This window comes from Cryptomeria japonica, unplaced genomic scaffold, assembly GCF_030272615.1.
Source record: "Cryptomeria japonica unplaced genomic scaffold, Sugi_1.0 HiC_scaffold_289, whole genome shotgun sequence".
Lineage (NCBI taxonomy): Eukaryota > Viridiplantae > Streptophyta > Pinopsida > Cupressales > Cupressaceae > Cryptomeria > Cryptomeria japonica.
In genome coordinates, this window is record NW_026729111.1 from 38,938 (window position 1) to 52,500 (window position 13,563).

The 13,563-nt window shown below is 62.9% G+C and overlaps 2 non-coding genes across 2 annotated transcripts; both read left to right on the forward strand.

Moving 5' to 3' along the window:
• Positions 1 to 1,392: 1,392 nt before the first annotated feature.
• On the forward strand, positions 1,393 to 1,511 carry LOC131870101 (5S ribosomal RNA). The gene has a single exon (XR_009368451.1). It is a non-coding gene; the product is annotated as a 5S ribosomal RNA (ribosomal RNA).
• A 7,804-nt stretch (positions 1,512 to 9,315) lies between these two features.
• Positions 9,316 to 9,434, forward strand: LOC131870102 (5S ribosomal RNA). The gene has a single exon (XR_009368452.1). It is a non-coding gene; the product is annotated as a 5S ribosomal RNA (ribosomal RNA).
• The last annotated feature ends 4,129 nt before the right edge of the window (positions 9,435 to 13,563 follow it).

Below are 13,563 nucleotides of genomic sequence, written 5' to 3' on the forward strand. Positions count from 1 at the left end.
AATTTCCAGAAAAGGCAAAAAAAAGAAAAAAATGAGATTTTAAAATTTCCGTTTTGAAAGATAGTGAAAAAAACAGAACGCGGGTGCCATCTTGAGCCCGCCCTGGTGTGCAGCCCAGGCAAGTTGTGCGCACCAAGGCACCCACCCTGGCCAAGGTGGGTCACGGGGTGGGTCCTAGGGTGGGTAACGGGGTGGGTACTAAGGTGCGTGCCAAGGTGGGTCATAGGGTGGGTGCCAAGGTGGGCACCAGGGTGGGTGTGCACCAACCCTAGCCAGGGTAGGTCACGGGGTGGTTGTCGGGGTGGGCGTCAAGGAGCCAAGGTGGGTGGCAAGTAGCCAAGTTGCGTGCCAAGGTGGGTGTCGGGGTGGGTGCCAAGGATCCAAGGTGGGTGCCAAGGAACCAAGGTGGGTGTCTGGGTGGGTGCCGAGGTGGGAGCCAGGGTGGGTCCCAAGGTGAGTGCAAAGGTGGGTGCCAGGGTCAAGGTGAGTGCCAATGTGGGTTCCAAGGTGCCAGGGTCAGGGTGAGTGCCAATGTGGGTTCAAAGGTGCTAAGTTGGGTGCGAGGTTGGGTGCGAGGGTGGGTGGGTGCCAAGGTGTGCTAGGTGGAAGCCCGGGTGGGTCGGCATCCCATGGGTGTCGAGTTGGGTGCCTGATGGGTGCTTCTTGTCAAGTTTTAGTCGTCGGGACTCATTTCGAGCCTTAGAGGTCGTTTCTTGTCCGGTTGCCCTGTCTTCGACCTGGGAACCCAATTTTGGTCCTCGGGTCCCATTTTTTTTTGTCTCGCATCCCACTTTTGGCCTGTGGCCTTTTCGAGGTCGATTCTCGTTTTGGGCATCAGAGCATGTTTCTTCTCCTAAAACCCAATATTTGTTTATTAAGTCTCGGAACACATTTTTGTTCTCGTGGACCCATCATGGGTCTTGGAACGCATTTGTGGTCCTTGGGTCCCATTTTGCATCCCGAAACTTGTGTTTTGGTGCTTGATCCCTATTTTGGGTGCCCACCTTGCACCAAGTGCGCACCCGGGGCAAACCGAGCGCCTTGGTGCACCGGGGCAAGATCGAGCGTGCACCCGAGGCGCCCCGAACATGCACCAAGGTGCACTCGGCCCACATGTGAGCGCAGGTCGTTGCGCCCGAGGTGGTGTGTGGGCACCGCGTTGCAGACGGGACACTGCACGCACACGACGCCCCCTCCAGGTGCACGCACGTAGGCCGGGCCGGGTGCACACCCGACGCCCTAGCAAGGTGCGCGCACCCGGGCAGGGCTCACACTTGGCGAACGGGGCGCACTTCGCGAGGGAGGGTGTGCACCTCGACGGGGGTGGGTGGCCGGGGTGGATTCGCACGTGGGTCGCGGTTTGCTAAGTACACACTGCGACAAGCTCATAACGGGTGCGATCATACCAGCGTTAGTGCACCGGATCCCATCAGAACTCCGCAGTTAAGCGCGCTTGGGCCGGAGTAGTACTGGGATGGGTGACCTCCCGGGAAGTCCCGGTGTTGCACCCTTTTTTAGTTTTTCGCCGGGCGTCGCAATGCTATTTGAATAAACCTTTTGCCCGTTTGCGTTCTCGTCGGGGCCGGGCCGGGCCGGGGTGCGCTGCCCGCACTACCGCGCGCGCGGGGGCGACACCGAGCGCGCACCCGAGGCGCCCCGAGCACACAGGCCACGGTGCAACCCGGGCGTTGTGCGCGCACCCCGGTGCGCCCGAGGTGCTGCGCGCGCACCCAGGTGAAATCGGTGTGCACCTCGGCCAGTGCGCGCTCGGTCGAGTCGCGCACGTTGGCCAAGGTGCACGGTGATGTTTCTTACTCTAAGGTTCCGCACCAGACGCCCGGGACAGGTGAGCGAAGCTGGGCGGGGCCGGGTGCGCGGCCGGGGCAGGTGCACGCAGCTGGAGAGAGCTTTGGAGCACACTTCGGAGTGCACCAATGATGCGCTCCATTCAAAAGTTTCCTGAAAAGGCAAAAAAAGTTGAGATTATAGAATTTCCCACTTGAGAGATTGTAAAAAAAAAAAATTTAAAATGAAGGAAACGCGGGTGCCAAGGTGTGCGCAGCCCAGCCAAGGTGTGCGCACCAAGGCGCCCACCCTGGCGAAGGTGCACGCAAGGTGCGCACCCGAGGCAAACCGGACAATTAACCCAACTTTCGACTTCGCGCGCACCTTGGAGCGCACTTCGGAGCGCTCCTTGGTGCGCACCAATCTTGGGCACCTCGGAGTGCACCATGGCGCCCACCAAGGTGCGCACCCGGGGCAAACCGAGCTCCGACTTCGTGCGCACCTTGGAGCGCACGAAAGGTGCGCACCATGGCGCCCACCAAGGTGCGCAGCCCAGCCAAGGCGTGCGCATCAAGGTGCGCACCCTGGCGAAGGTGCGCACCCGGGGCAAACCGAGCTCCGACTTCGTGCGCACCTTGGAGCGCACAAAAGGTGCGCAACCCAGCCAAGGTGTGCGCACCCCGGTCAAACCGAGCTCCGAATCGTGCGCACCAGAGGTGCACGCCATCGTGCGCACCTTGGAGCACACTTCGGAGCCCTCCTTGGTGCGCGCCGATGTTGCGCACCTCGGAGCGCACCCGGGGAAAACAATGCAATTAACCCGACTTTCGACTTCGTGGGCACCTCGGAGCGCTCTCGGGTTCGCACCTCGGAGCACACCGAGGTGCGCACCTTTGATGCGCTGCCTTCACCAATTTCCAGAAAAGGCAAGAAAACATTGAGAAGGTGTGCGCACCGAGGTGCCCACCCTGGCGAAGGTGCACGCGAGGTGCGCACCCGGGGCAAACCGGGCTCCGACTTCGTGCACGCCGCACCTTGGAGCACACTTCGGAGCGCTCCTTGGTGCGCACCAGGGCGCGCAACCCAGCCGAGGTGCCCACCCCGGCGAAGGTGCACGCGAGGTGCGCACCCGGGGCAAACCGGGCTCCGACTTCGTGCACGCCATGGTGCCCACCGCGGCGAAGGTGCACGCGAGGTGCGCACCCGGGGCAAACCGGGCTCCGACTTCGTGCACGCCGCACCTTGGAGCACACTTCGGAGCGCTCCTTGGTGCGCACCATGGTGCCCACCAGGGCGCGCAACCCCGCCGAAGGTGCACGCGAGGTGCGCACCCGGGGCAAACCGGGCTCCGACTTCGTGCACGCCGCACCTTGGAGCACACTTCGGAGCGCTCCTTGGTGCGCACCATGGTGCCCACCAGGGCGCGCAACCCCGCCGAAGGTGCACGCTAGGTGCGCACCCGGGGCAAACCGGGCTCCGACTTCGTGCACGCCATGGTGCGCACCGCGGCGAAGGTGCGCACCCGGGGCAAACCGGGCTCCGACTTCGTGCACGCCGCACCTTGGAGCACACTTCGGAGCGCTCCTTGGTGCGCACCAGGGCGCGCAACCCAGCCGAGGTGCCCACCCCGGCGAAGGTGCACGCGAGGTGCGTACCCGGGGCAAACCGGGCTCCGACTTCGTGCACGCCGCACCTTGGAGCACACTTCGGAGCGCTCCTTGGTGCGCACCATGGTGCCCACCAGGCCGCGCAACCCAGCCAAGGTGTGCGCACCAAGGTGCACGCGAGGTGCGCACCCGGGGCAAACCGGGGTCCGACTTCGTGCACGCCGCACCTTGGAGCACACATCGGGGCGCTCCCGGGTTCGCACCGGCGTTGCGCACCGTGGTGGGCACCTCGGAGCACACCAAGGTGGGCAGCGAGGTGCGCACCTTTGATGCGATGCCTTCACTAATTTCCATAAAAGGCAAAAAAAAAACGAGATTTTAAAATTTCCGTTTTGAAAGATAGTGAGAAAAAGGGAATGCTGGTGCCATCTTGAGCCCGCCCTGGTGCGCAGCCCAGCCAAGGTGTGCGCACCAAGGTGCCCACCCTGGCGAAGGTGCGCGCCCGGGCAATTAACCCAACTTCCAACTTCGCGCGCGCCAGGGTGGGAGCGCACCCAACAACCGGGCCTGGGAAGAGCCAATGCGAGAAACCCCACCAAACGCTCTGACAAAAAAAGAGGGGGCGCTCCAGTAACCCCGCTTCGGAGCGCACCCTGGGCAAACCCAGCCAAGGTGCCCACCCCGGCCAAGGTGCAGGCGAGGTGCGCACCCGGGGCAAACCGGGCTCCGACAACGTGCACGCCGCACCTTGGAGCACACTTCGTAGCGCTCCCGGGTGCGCACCTCAGAGCACACCAAGGTGGGCAGCGAGGTGCGCACCTTTGATGCGCTGCCTTCACTAATTTCCAGAAAAGGCAAAAAAAAAAGGAGATTTTAAAATTTCCGTTTTGAAAGATAGTGAAAAAAACGGAACGCGCGTGCCATCTTGAGCCCGCCCTGGTGCGCAGCCCAGGTAAGGTGCCCACCCTGGCAAAGGTGCGCACCCGGGCAATTAACCCTACTTCCGACTTCGTGCGCGCCAGGGTGGCAACCGGGCCTCGGAAGAGCCAATGCGAGAAACCCCACCAAACGCTCCGACAAAAAAAGAGGCGGCGCTCCAATAACCCCGCTTCGGAGCGCAGCCGGGGCAAACCCAGCCAAGGTGCCCACCCCGACGAAGGTGCACGCGAGGTGCGCACCCGGGGCAAACCGGGCTCCGACAACGTGCACGCAGCACCTTGGAGCACACTTCGAAGCACTCCCGGGTGCCCACCGGCGTTGCGCACCGTGGTGGGCAGCGAGGTGCGCACCTTTGATGCGCTGCCTTCACTAATTTCCAGAAAAAGGCAAAAAAAAATGAGATTTTAAAATTTCCGTTTTGAAAGATAGTGAAAAAAAAGGAACGCGGGTGCCATCTTGAGCCCGCCCTGGTGCGCAGCCCAGGCAAGGCATGCGCACCAAGGTGCCCACCCGAGGTGCACACCCGGGGCAAACCGGGCTCCGACTTCGTGCAGGCCGCACCTTGGAGCACACTTCGGAGCGCTCCTTGGTGCGCACCATGGTGCCCACCAGGGCGCGCAACCCAGCCAAGGTCTGCACACTAAGGTGCCCACCCCGGCGAAGGTGCACGCGAGGTGCGCACCCGGGGCAAACCGGGCTCCGACTTCGTGCACGCCATGGTGCCCACCGCGGCGAAGGTGCACGCGAGGTGCGCACCCGGGGCAAACCGGGCTCCGACTTCGTGCACGCCGCACCTTGGAGCACACTTCGGAGCGCTCCTTGGTGCGCACCATGGTGCCCACCAGGGCGCGCAACCCAGCCAAGGTGTGCGCACCAAGGTGCACGCGAGGTGCGCACCCGGGGCAAACCGGGGTCCGACTTCGTGCACGCCGCACCTTGGAGCACACATCGGAGCGCTCCCAGGTTCGCACCAGCGTTGCGCACCTTTGATGCGCTGCCTTCACTAATTTCCAGAAAAGGCAAAAAAAAACGATATTTTAAAATTTCCGTTCTGAAAGATAGTGAAAAAAACGGAACGCGGGTGCCATCTTGAGCCCTTCCTGGTGCGCAGCCCAGGCAAGTTGTGCGCACCAAGGTGCCCACCCTGGCGGAGGTGCGCGCCCGGGGCAAACCGGGCTCCGACTTCGTGCACTGCATGGTGCCCACCAAGGCGCGCAACCCAGCCAAGGTGCCCACCGCAGCGAAGGTGCACGCGAGGTGCACACCCGGGGCAAACCGGGCTCCGACTTCGTGCACGCCGCACCTTGGAGCACACTTCAGAGCGCTCCTTGGTGCGCACCAGGGCGCGCAACCCAGCCGAGGTGCCCACCCCGGCGAAGGTGCACGCGAGGTGCGCACCCGGGGCAAACCGGGCTCCGACTTCGTGCACGCCATGGTGCCCACCGCGGCGAAGGTGCGCACCCGGGGCAAACCGGGCTCCGACTTCGTGCACGCCGCACCTTGGAGCACACTTCGGAGCGCTCCTTGGTGCGCACCATGGTGCCCACCAGGCCGCGCAACCCAGCCAAGGTGTGCGCACCAAGGTGCACGCGAGGTGCGCACCCGGGGCAAACCGGGGTCCGACTTCGTGCACGCCGCACCTTGGAGCACACATCGGGGCGCTCCCGGGTTCGCACCGGCGTTGCGCACCGTGGTGGGCACCTCGGAGCACACCAAGGTGGGCAGCGAGGTGCGCACCTTTGATGCGATGCCTTCACTAATTTCCATAAAAGGCAAAAAAAAAACGAGATTTTAAAATTTCCGTTTTGAAAGATAGTGAGAAAAAGGGAATGCTGGTGCCATCTTGAGCCCGCCCTGGTGCGCAGCCCAGCCAAGGTTTGCGCACCAAGGTGCCCACCCTGGCGAAGGTGCGCGCCCGGGCAATTAACCCAACTTCCAACTTCGCGCGCGCCAGGGTGGGAGCGCACCCAACAACCGGGCCTGGGAAGAGCCAATGCGAGAAACCCCACCAAACTCTCTGACAAAAAAAGAGGGGGCGCTCCAGTAACCCCGCTTCGGAGCGCACCCTGGGCAAACCCAGCCAAGGTGCCCACCCCGGCCAAGGTGCAGGCGAGGTGCGCACCCGGGGCAAACCGGGCTCCGACAACGTGCACGCCGCACCTTGGAGCACACTTCGTAGCGCTCCCGGGTGCGCACCTCAGAGCACACCAAGGTGGGCAGCGAGGTGCGCACCTTTGATGCGCTGCCTTCACTAATTTCCAGAAAAGGCAAAAAAAAAAGGAGATTTTAAAATTTCCGTTTTGAAAGATAGTGAAAAAAACGGAACGCGCGTGCCATCTTGAGCCCGCCCTGGTGCGCAGCCCAGGTAAGGTGCCACCCTGGCAAAGGTGCGCACCCGGGCAATTAACCCTACTTCCGACTTCGTGCGCGCCAGGGTGGCAACCGGGCCTCGGAAGAGCCAATGCGAGAAACCCCACCAAACGCTCCGACAAAAAAAGAGGCGGCGCTCCAATAACCCCGCTTCGGAGCGCAGCCGGGGCAAACCAAGCCAAGGTGCCCACCCCGACGAAGGTGCACGCGAGGTGCGCACCCGGGGCAAACCGGGCTCCGACAACGTGCACGCAGCACCTTGGAGCACACTTCGAAGCACTCCCGGGTGCCCACCGGCGTTGCGCACCGTGGTGGGCAGCGAGGTGCGCACCTTTGATGCGCTGCCTTCACTAATTTCCAGAAAAAGGCAAAAAAAAATGAGATTTTAAAATTTCCGTTTTGAAAGATAGTGAAAAAAAAGGAACGCGGGTGCCATCTTGAGCCCGCCCTGGTGCGCAGCCCAGGCAAGGCATGCGCACCAAGGTGCCCACCCGAGGTGCACACCCGGGGCAAACCGGGCTCCGACTTCGTGCAGGCCGCACCTTGGAGCACACTTCGGAGCGCTCCTTGGTGCGCACCATGGTGCCCACCAGGGCGCACCCGAGGCAAACCGGGCTCCGACTTCGTGCACGCCGCACCTTGGAGCACACATCGGAGCGCTCCCAGGTTCGCACCAGCGTTGCGCACCTTTGATGCGCTGCCTTCACTAATTTCCAGAAAAGGCAAAAAAAAACGATATTTTAAAATTTCCGTTCTGAAAGATAGTGAAAAAAACGGAACGCGGGTGCCATCTTGAGCCCTTCCTGATGCGCAGCCCAGGCAAGTTGTGCGCACCAAGGTGCCCACCCTGGCGGAGGTGCGCGCCCGGGGCAAACCGGGCTCCGACTTCGTGCACTGCATGGTGCCCACCAAGGCGCGCAACCCAGCCAAGGTGCCCACCGCAGCGAAGGTGCACGCGAGGTGCGCACCCGAGGTGCACACCCGGGGCAAACCGGGCTCCGACTTCGTGCACGCCGCACCTTGGAGCACACTTCAGAGCGCTCCTTGGTACGCACCAGGGCGCGCAACCCAGCCAAGGTGCTCACCCCGGCGAAGGTGCACGCGAGGTGCGCACCCGGGGCAAACCGGGCTCGGACTTCGTGCACGCCGCACCTTGGAGCACACATCGGAGCGCTCCCGGGTTCGCACCAGCATTGCGCACCTTTGATGCGCTGCCTTCACTAATTTCCAGAAAAGGCAAAAAAAAGAAAAAAATGAGATTTTAAAATTTCCGTTTTGAAAGATAGTGAAAAAAACGGAACGCGGGTGCCATCTTGAGCCCGCCCTGGTGTGCAGCCCAGGCAAGTTGTGCGCACCAAGGCACCCACCCTGGCCAAGGTGGGTCACGGGGTGGGTCCTAGGGTGGGTAACGGGGTGGGTACTAAGGTGCGTGCCAAGGTGGGTCATAGGGTGGGTGCCAAGGTGGGCACCAGGGTGGGTGTGCACCAACCCTAGCCAGGGTAGGTCACGGGGTGGTTGTCGGGGTGGGCGTCAAGGAGCCAAGGTGGGTGGCAAGTAGCCAAGTTGCGTGCCAAGGTGGGTGTCGGGGTGGGTGCCAAGGATCCAAGGTGGGTGCCAAGGAACCAAGGTGGGTGTCTGGGTGGGTGCCGAGGTGGGAGCCAGGGTGGGTCCCAAGGTGAGTGCAAAGGTGGGTGCCAGGGTCAAGGTGAGTGCCAATGTGGGTTCCAAGGTGCCAGGGTCAGGGTGAGTGCCAATGTGGGTTCAAAGGTGCTAAGTTGGGTGCGAGGTTGGGTGCGAGGGTGGGTGGGTGCCAAGGTGTGCTAGGTGGAAGCCCGGGTGGGTCGGCATCCCATGGGTGTCGAGTTGGGTGCCTGATGGGTGCTTCTTGTCAAGTTTTAGTCGTCGGGACTCATTTCGAGCCTTAGAGGTCGTTTCTTGTCCGGTTGCCCTGTCTTCGACCTGGGAACCCAATTTTGGTCCTCGGGTCCCATTTTTTTTTGTCTCGCATCCCACTTTTGGCCTGTGGCCTTTTCGGGGTCGATTCTCGTTTTGGGCATCAGAGCATGTTTCTTCTCCTAAAACCCAATATTTGTTTATTAAGTCTCGGAACACATTTTTGTTCTCGTGGACCCATCATGGGTCTTGGAACGCATTTGTGGTCCTTGGGTCCCATTTTGCATCCCGAAACTTGTGTTTTGGTGCTTGATCCCTATTTTGGGTGCCCACCTTGCACCAAGTGCGCACCCGGGGCAAACCGAGCGCCTTGGTGCACCGGGGCAAGATCGAGCGTGCACCCGAGGCGCCCCGAACATGCACCAAGGTGCACTCGGCCCACATGTGAGCGCAGGTCGTTGCGCCCGAGGTGGTGTGTGGGCACCGCGTTGCAGACGGGACACTGCACGCACACGACGCCCCCTCCAGGTGCACGCACGTAGGCCGGGCCGGGTGCACACCCGACGCCCTAGCAAGGTGCGCGCACCCGGGCAGGGCTCACACTTGGCGAACGGGGCGCACTTCGCGAGGGAGGGTGTGCACCTCGACGGGGGTGGGTGGCCGGGGTGGATTCGCACGTGGGTCGCGGTTTGCTAAGTACACACTGCGACAAGCTCATAACGGGTGCGATCATACCAGCGTTAGTGCACCGGATCCCATCAGAACTCCGCAGTTAAGCGCGCTTGGGCCGGAGTAGTACTGGGATGGGTGACCTCCCGGGAAGTCCCGGTGTTGCACCCTTTTTTAGTTTTTCGCCGGGCGTCGCAATGCTATTTGAATAAACCTTTTGCCCGTTTGCGTTCTCGTCGGGGCCGGGCCGGGCCGGGGTGCGCTGCCCGCACTACCGCGCGCGCGGGGGCGACACCGAGCGCGCACCCGAGGCGCCCCGAGCACACAGGCCACGGTGCAACCCGGGCGTTGTGCGCGCACCCCGGTGCGCCCGAGGTGCTGCGCGCGCACCCAGGTGAAATCGGTGTGCACCTCGGCCAGTGCGCGCTCGGTCGAGTCGCGCACGTTGGCCAAGGTGCACGGTGATGTTTCTTACTCTAAGGTTCCGCACCAGACGCCCGGGACAGGTGAGCGAAGCTGGGCGGGGCCGGGTGCGCGGCCGGGGCAGGTGCACGCAGCTGGAGAGAGCTTTGGAGCACACTTCGGAGCGCACCAATGATGCGCTCCATTCAAAAGTTTCCTGAAAAGGCAAAAAAAGTTGAGATTATAGAATTTCCCACTTGAGAGATTGTAAAAAAAAAAAATTTAAAATGAAGGAAACGCGGGTGCCAAGGTGTGCGCAGCCCAGCCAAGGTGTGCGCACCAAGGCGCCCACCCTGGCGAAGGTGCACGCAAGGTGCGCACCCGAGGCAAACCGGACAATTAACCCAACTTTCGACTTCGCGCGCACCTTGGAGCGCACTTCGGAGCGCTCCTTGGTGCGCACCAATCTTGGGCACCTCGGAGTGCACCATGGCGCCCACCAAGGTGCGCACCCGGGGCAAACCGAGCTCCGACTTCGTGCGCACCTTGGAGCGCACGAAAGGTGCGCACCATGGCGCCCACCAAGGTGCGCAGCCCAGCCAAGGCGTGCGCATCAAGGTGCGCACCCTGGCGAAGGTGCGCACCCGGGGCAAACCGAGCTCCGACTTCGTGCGCACCTTGGAGCGCACAAAAGGTGCGCAACCCAGCCAAGGTGTGCGCACCCCGGTCAAACCGAGCTCCGAATCGTGCGCACCAGAGGTGCACGCCATCGTGCGCACCTTGGAGCACACTTCGGAGCCCTCCTTGGTGCGCGCCGATGTTGCGCACCTCGGAGCGCACCCGGGGAAAACAATGCAATTAACCCGACTTTCGACTTCGTGGGCACCTCGGAGCGCTCTCGGGTTCGCACCTCGGAGCACACCGAGGTGCGCACCTTTGATGCGCTGCCTTCACCAATTTCCAGAAAAGGCAAGAAAACATTGAGAAGGTGTGCGCACCGAGGTGCCCACCCTGGCGAAGGTGCACGCGAGGTGCGCACCCGGGGCAAACCGGGCTCCGACTTCGTGCACGCCGCACCTTGGAGCACACTTCGGAGCGCTCCTTGGTGCGCACCAGGGCGCGCAACCCAGCCGAGGTGCCCACCCCGGCGAAGGTGCACGCGAGGTGCGCACCCGGGGCAAACCGGGCTCCGACTTCGTGCACGCCATGGTGCCCACCGCGGCGAAGGTGCACGCGAGGTGCGCACCCGGGGCAAACCGGGCTCCGACTTCGTGCACGCCGCACCTTGGAGCACACTTCGGAGCGCTCCTTGGTGCGCACCATGGTGCCCACCAGGGCGCGCAACCCCGCCGAAGGTGCACGCGAGGTGCGCACCCGGGGCAAACCGGGCTCCGACTTCGTGCACGCCGCACCTTGGAGCACACTTCGGAGCGCTCCTTGGTGCGCACCATGGTGCCCACCAGGGCGCGCAACCCCGCCGAAGGTGCACGCGAGGTGCGCACCCGGGGCAAACCGGGCTCCGACTTCGTGCACGCCATGGTGCGCACCGCGGCGAAGGTGCGCACCCGGGGCAAACCGGGCTCCGACTTCGTGCACGCCGCACCTTGGAGCACACTTCGGAGCGCTCCTTGGTGCGCACCAGGGCGCGCAACCCAGCCGAGGTGCCCACCCCGGCGAAGGTGCACGCGAGGTGCGTACCCGGGGCAAACCGGGCTCCGACTTCGTGCACGCCGCACCTTGGAGCACACTTCGGAGCGCTCCTTGGTGCGCACCATGGTGCCCACCAGGCCGCGCAACCCAGCCAAGGTGTGCGCACCAAGGTGCACGCGAGGTGCGCACCCGGGGCAAACCGGGGTCCGACTTCGTGCACGCCGCACCTTGGAGCACACATCGGGGCGCTCCCGGGTTCGCACCGGCGTTGCGCACCGTGGTGGGCACCTCGGAGCACACCAAGGTGGGCAGCGAGGTGCGCACCTTTGATGCGATGCCTTCACTAATTTCCATAAAAGGCAAAAAAAAAACGAGATTTTAAAATTTCCGTTTTGAAAGATAGTGAGAAAAAGGGAATGCTGGTGCCATCTTGAGCCCGCCCTGGTGCGCAGCCCAGCCAAGGTGTGCGCACCAAGGTGCCCACCCTGGCGAAGGTGCGCGCCCGGGCAATTAACCCAACTTCCAACTTCGCGCGCGCCAGGGTGGGAGCGCACCCAACAACCGGGCCTGGGAAGAGCCAATGCGAGAAACCCCACCAAACGCTCTGACAAAAAAAGAGGGGGCGCTCCAGTAACCCCGCTTCGGAGCGCACCCTGGGCAAACCCAGCCAAGGTGCCCACCCCGGCCAAGGTGCAGGCGAGGTGCGCACCCGGGGCAAACCGGGCTCCGACAACGTGCACGCCGCACCTTGGAGCACACTTCGTAGCGCTCCCGGGTGCGCACCTCAGAGCACACCAAGGTGGGCAGCGAGGTGCGCACCTTTGATGCGCTGCCTTCACTAATTTCCAGAAAAGGCAAAAAAAAAAGGAGATTTTAAAATTTCCGTTTTGAAAGATAGTGAAAAAAACGGAACGCGCGTGCCATCTTGAGCCCGCCCTGGTGCGCAGCCCAGGTAAGGTGCCCACCCTGGCAAAGGTGCGCACCCGGGCAATTAACCCTACTTCCGACTTCGTGCGCGCCAGGGTGGCAACCGGGCCTCGGAAGAGCCAATGCGAGAAACCCCACCAAACGCTCCGACAAAAAAAGAGGCGGCGCTCCAATAACCCCGCTTCGGAGCGCAGCCGGGGCAAACCCAGCCAAGGTGCCCACCCCGACGAAGGTGCACGCGAGGTGCGCACCCGGGGCAAACCGGGCTCCGACAACGTGCACGCAGCACCTTGGAGCACACTTCGAAGCACTCCCGGGTGCCCACCGGCGTTGCGCACCGTGGTGGGCAGCGAGGTGCGCACCTTTGATGCGCTGCCTTCACTAATTTCCAGAAAAAGGCAAAAAAAAATGAGATTTTAAAATTTCCGTTTTGAAAGATAGTGAAAAAAAAGGAACGCGGGTGCCATCTTGAGCCCGCCCTGGTGCGCAGCCCAGGCAAGGCATGCGCACCAAGGTGCCCACCCGAGGTGCACACCCGGGGCAAACCGGGCTCCGACTTCGTGCAGGCCGCACCTTGGAGCACACTTCGGAGCGCTCCTTGGTGCGCACCATGGTGCCCACCAGGGCGCGCAACCCAGCCAAGGTCTGCACACCAAGGTGCCCACCCCGGCGAAGGTGCACGCGAGGTGCGCACCCGGGGCAAACCGGGCTCCGACTTCGTGCACGCCATGGTGCCCACCGCGGCGAAGGTGCACGCGAGGTGCGCACCCGGGGCAAACCGGGCTCCGACTTCGTGCACGCCGCACCTTGGAGCACACTTCGGAGCGCTCCTTGGTGCGCACCATGGTGCCCACCAGGGCGCGCAACCCAGCCAAGGTGTGCGCACCAAGGTGCACGCGAGGTGCGCACCCGGGGCAAACCGGGGTCCGACTTCGTGCACGCCGCACCTTGGAGCACACATCGGAGCGCTCCCAGGTTCGCACCAGCGTTGCGCACCTTTGATGCGCTGCCTTCACTAATTTCCAGAAAAGGCAAAAAAAAACGAGATTTTAAAATTTCCGTTCTGAAAGATAGTGAAAAAAACGGAACGCGGGTGCCATCTTGAGCCCTTCCTGGTGCGCAGCCCAGGCAAGTTGTGCGCACCAAGGTGCCCACCCTGGCGGAGGTGCGCGCCCGGGGCAATCCGGGCTCCGACTTCGTGCACTGCATGGTGCCCACCAAGGCGCGCAACCCAGCCAAGGTGCCCACCGCAGCGAAGGTGCACGCGAGGTGCGCACCCGAGGTGCACACCCGGGGCAAACCGGGCTCCGACTTCGTGCAC